This window comes from Pteropus vampyrus, unplaced genomic scaffold (genome assembly GCF_000151845.1).
Source record: "Pteropus vampyrus isolate Shadow unplaced genomic scaffold, Pvam_2.0 Scaffold117, whole genome shotgun sequence".
Taxonomy (NCBI): Eukaryota; Metazoa; Chordata; class Mammalia; order Chiroptera; family Pteropodidae; genus Pteropus; species Pteropus vampyrus.
The window spans coordinates 1,556,516-1,561,833 of NW_011888898.1; the positions used below are offsets into that span (position 1 = coordinate 1,556,516).

A 5,318-nucleotide genomic window follows, 5' to 3' on the forward strand; every position below is an offset into this window, starting at 1 on the left:
GTGTCTCCCTGCTGCGTGCCTGGACCACACGCCCTGCCGAGATTCTATTTCAGTGCAGCTGGGTGGTGCCTGAGCATGGGTGTTCTCAGCAGGTTCCCTGGGAGACTCTAAGGCACCCTCCAGTTAAGAATCACCTGCAGTATCCAGAAAAGCAGGAATAAAATTATAAGCCCCACAAACCTTGATCCAGCTATATCAGTCTGGGCCCGACCAGAAAAAGAGAAACAACACTAAGAATTGAAGTAAATTTAATGCAGAGAATTGGTATGCAGGTGGCGAAAGAGCTGAGAAGCCAAATGGGAATGGTTAGGCGACCCAGAGATTAAAAACAGCTGGAAGCCTCTGGCCCCTTCTCCCCAGGGAGGAAGCTGGGAACAAAGGAAGTAGATGATGTTTTCAGAGACAAGGAACCAGAGCCATATGGCGAAAGGTGAGGCCACAGTGCACCCAACTGGGATGTGGAGCCATAAAAGAGACTGCCACCAATATAGGGAGGGAGGGGAAGAAATCGTCTGGCTTCTCATTTCCACCCACTAGCCAAACCCGACAGGAAGCTAGAAGCCCCCAGAAGACTGAAAACAGACGGAGGCAGCTGCCCTGACATGCAGAGCTGAGCATGGGAGGCAAGGAACAGATCAGACGGTAATAGACTAAGGGCCATTCCACCAGCTGCAGTTACATTGATAGTTGACACCCCGGGCCACAATTTTCTGTAGTATTTTTGAGAACCGTTGAGTGGAGCCTCTGCTGACACAGTGCTTTTGAGATTGCAAAACCCCCAGTTAGCCACCCTTGTAAGCCTTTGTCTAGAAAAATAAGGAAGGCTTAAAAATATTTGCATATAGCCTGTGGCCATGCCACCCTGAATGTGCCCTATCTCTTCTGATCTGGGAAGCTAAGCAGGGTCGGGCCCGGTTAGTACTTGGATGGGAGACCACCTAGGAAGACCAGGTGCTGTAGGTGTTAAAAAAACATATATTTATTTGCATACAAGTTATCACACAATTTAAATGAAATCCATAAGTTTTTCTGGGTTGTCATCATATCGTACTAAAAAGGGGAAGATGCTTTTCTGTAACAGTCAAAGTTTGCTTTAACAGTTATCTTCCAAAGGAAACTTGATACCATCCATCCATCCATCCATCCATCGCTTTTTATATATCAGACACTGTTATAGATGCTAGTATACAACAAGGGATAAAATAAGCAAAAGTACCTGCCCTGAGAACTTACACTTTGGTGCACTTTGCATGATTGCTCTAGGAAACTACATTTGTTAGAATGTTTACTGTAGAACAAACTTTGGTCACCTGAAATTATGAACTATTTTGTTAAGAGAAGGATATCTTTGCTCACAAAACTTATGACAATCCAATGACTATGACCTTGTTATTCTTATGATTAATGTTACAAGAATAAAAAAAAGTGTATTCTCTTAATCATGTCAGGAAGTATCTGGAAGTCTCCTTTCAGAAATTACTTAAGCAAAGAAATAATTCTAATAGATCGATTTGGAAACACTGTGCGAATCTCTGTCCTTCTACAGTTTCTGTTACTTGCCCTCAAAGATTCTGAGATCGTCCTCGATTGGCCTTTGGATTGAAGGAAATTTATTTAACCTTTGCAAGACTCAGTTTCTACAGCTACAAAACAGCGATAATAGTGCCCACCTATCTGTTGCTCAGAGGGTTGAACGACATAGGCCAGGTGATGTGGGTGATTCCTTGCTAGAGATTTTTAGTCAAAAGAAATATTTAAACTATAGGGAAGGATAAAGCCCTTTTTCTACCAGGAACATATTGGAAATTTTGGATAAATTCAAATACATGCAGCGCAAGGAAACCGATGCTCAGTTCTGACATCAGAAGTGACAGGGAGGGCGGGGTTCGGGGTACACCGCAGAGGTCAGCCTTTGCGCAAAGAGGCAGCTTCTCTGACCTAGCCAAGGGCTGCCACATGATAATCCGAGCCCCGATGAACAAGATTTTTCACTTTTTAAAAAAAGCTATAAATCCTAATTTTTAGGAGACATCTATCATCTTTTAAGCATTGGCAACAGATTCCAATTTATTTTAGATTCTAGATCCAAACATGAAATAGGATTGACAATAATAGGTCTATACTCCACAGGAAGTTTGCCATTTCTAAATTATATTTTATCTTTTAAATGAGACGTGGTCAAAAATTTAAGAACAGAAGAAACCATAGGCGTTCTAGTCAAACAAAGGCTGTTAACTTTTTGAGAAATGTAATTCTTACTGAGAAATTCATCTGGAAGGAAGCCATATTGAGAAAACGATCTGAAAAGAGAAAGAAAGAAAAAGCCCTTCCAAATGGTGTTGAAACAAGTTATTCTGGCAGTTCTGTTCAGAGACAATGTGTTCACACCGGCCAATTAAAAAGCTACTGCAGTCTATTGCCTATAGCTAAAAAACATTATTAAAAACATTCAGTAGCATATCAAATTATGACACAAATCTATAATGAAATATTATGCAACCGTTAAAACTAAGGGTTGCAAACACCAAGTGCATCAGTAACAACCAGAGAGCTTGTCAAACGCACAGAAGCCCAGGCTTCACACCCGTCTTTCTGTGGCAGTCCCCACAAATGAAGCTGGGGCGTCTGCACACTTAACGACTTCCCAGGTGATTCTAATGCACCAGCCCGACCGTGAAAACTTCAAAATCAAAGCCAGTTATGAAACAGTACGTACGGTATTGCATTTAATTAGGATTTGATTCAGCTGCATGTGAAAGAAACACCTCCCCACACACATCTATAAACACACACAAGTAACAGTAGTTGAAACAACATAAAAGTGCATTTCTTGTGTCAATGAAGCTCGGAAGTAGACAGTCCAGTTGACAGCTTCATAAAGAAGCTAATGACCTGGGCTACGTCCAACTCACCACCCCAACATACTCAGAGTATCGCCTCATTCTCACAGTCCAAAATAGCAGCTAGAGCTCCAGTCGTCACATCCTCATTCCAGGCAATGATGGCAGGGAGTGAAAAAAAAAGGGCGAATGGCATATGTCGATTGTTATTTTCAGATTTCCCAGAAGTTACATCACAGCATTACATTGACACTGACAGAATTTAGCCGTATAGCCATGTCTAACGGTAAAGGAAGTCGGGAAAAATCTTCCAGGGAGCCATAAGCTCAGCTGCAAATCAGAAATTCTAACTAAGGAAATCTGAGACAACCATGTTAGGTACACAAACAGCAATCTCTACCAGAAGTATAATATTATATGGTGAGTGCATATTGATTCGAACCATATGAAATTAACATTTATAAGTAAAAAATAGACAAATGTTGGCAGTCCATATGGTTCATCCTATTATAATTCTATGGAGAAAAAAGCCTAGAAAGACATACAGTACATAAAGATGTAAATACTGATTACCTCTGGGTGGTCAGCTCTCAGGGAGCCGTGTATTATTTGCGTTATGTTTAAAAATAATGATCATAACGTGTACCAAAAAAAAAAAAAGATTTAAAGCAGCATGTAAGTTAGAATCACATTTTTATGAAATATATGAATACAACATACATACACACACGCGTAGTTCAGGGAGCTGGAGTGGCATTGACAGGGAAGGGACACAAGGCTGGAAATGTTCTGTGTCTTGATCAGGTAGGGATTACCCAGGTATGTGCACATGTAAACATTTATAAGCATTAAAAAACAAATAGTGCCCTAAGCTGCAGTGCCTTCCTGGATCAGGTTAGCTAGGGACGGGTATCATGAAAGTGAGAAAGTAGAGAGGCCCAGCGGGGTAAGTGCTTTATTTAAATAAGAGACAGGAGAAGGCTCCCTGGATGATAGAAGGAAGCCAGGGGAAGGCAACCTGGCAGAGGGAAGAGCAGACGCAGAGCCCCAGGGGCCGGGAGAGCTGCGCACCTTCGAGCAACAGCAAGGAGGCAGGTGTAGCTGGCCTGAGCAAGGCAGGAGGAGCCGGGCATCCCATGAGTGGGGCTGGTGGGCGATAGCCAGGTCTCGGCTCGCTCATTCCTGCCTCTGGGTTCTTGCTCCTGCCGGTTCCTCAGGCCAGAAAGGCCCCCCCCCCCATTCAAATATTACTGCTCAGAGAGGCCTTCTTTGACCATGCCTGTGGCTACTATCACACCCTTGTTTCACGTCTTCTGAGACCTTACCACCATCAGGAAGTCATGCCGCTGGTTTGATGAGTGTTCAGTGCGTTGCTAGCCTCCAGTAAAGTTCTCTCATCATTTGGATCACCCTTGTACCTCCAGGGACTAGCACAGTGCCTGGCACATTGCAAACGCTTAGAAACAAATAGTCGCTGGAGAAATGAGCAAACCGTTAAAGGAAGCGACAGGAACAATTCCTTAGTTATACAAGCCATATTTATGTAGAGCCGGCTATGTGCCAGGCACGAGGCTAAGTTACTGGGAGTAGATATATCAGTGAAGCAGAGATTTTTTTTTTTTAAATCCCACTTGCCTGAGGACTTATTGATTGTAAGGGGAAGAGGAAACAAGTAATACACAAGTAAATTATGATTCTTCTGCATAGATAGATAATGTTAGATGTAATAAGTTCTAAGAAGGAAAATAAAGCAGAGGGGAGGCCTGGCTGGGCGGGGGGAGGAGACCTCAATATTAGAATGGGCAAGCTAAGAATGTGAATTGGAATCACCTGGGAAGTCGTTAGGGAGGTTGGCAGGTGGTTACAGAGGGGACAGTAAGTGCAAAGGCCTTGAGGGTGGAGAGACCTTGGGGCTCATGAGATGAGATCAGGGGTGGGGGGCAGTGGGGACACATCAGGGAGGGCAGGGTCGACCAATATCTGGGACTTCACCTGGGAACTTAGAAATGCTCGTTCTCGGGCCTCGCCCCGGATCTGCTGAATCAGAAACTCTAGCGGGGCGGGAGCGGGGTTAGCGTTCTGTGCTCTAACGATCCAGGTGACTTCGTGCGCAGTAAAGTTGGTAGACCCCTGGAGCCGGGGACCTTCAGCGTTCAGCTCCAGTTGTCACTCTTATCATCCACGTGATCACGATCCTCTTTATTTCACTAGGTAGGCGGGGAGATCCGCCCAGCGTTCTGCTGATTTGCTGGGCGCTGACGCTCAGCGGGGGTTTCTCCCAAGCCCACCGCACCCCAAGTGCCCACCCCGCCCCCACCCACCAACTGCAGCGCGGCGCGGTCCTCTCTGCAAAATACACCGGTGACCCGGTTGCCTGGCCGCCTGCGGGACCCAGACGTCCAGGGTGGCAGGTGCAAAGGAACCAGAGGCGGGGAGGCCAAACGCGTCGGCCAAGAACTTAGGGGTGCGGGCGGGGAG

General features: G+C 45.0%; 1 non-coding gene across 1 annotated transcript; it reads left to right on the forward strand.

Moving 5' to 3' along the window:
* Positions 1-844: 844 nt before the first annotated feature.
* Positions 845-963, forward strand: LOC111743669. The gene has a single exon (XR_002781820.1). It is a non-coding gene; the product is annotated as a 5S ribosomal RNA (ribosomal RNA).
* The last annotated feature ends 4,355 nt before the right edge of the window (positions 964-5,318 follow it).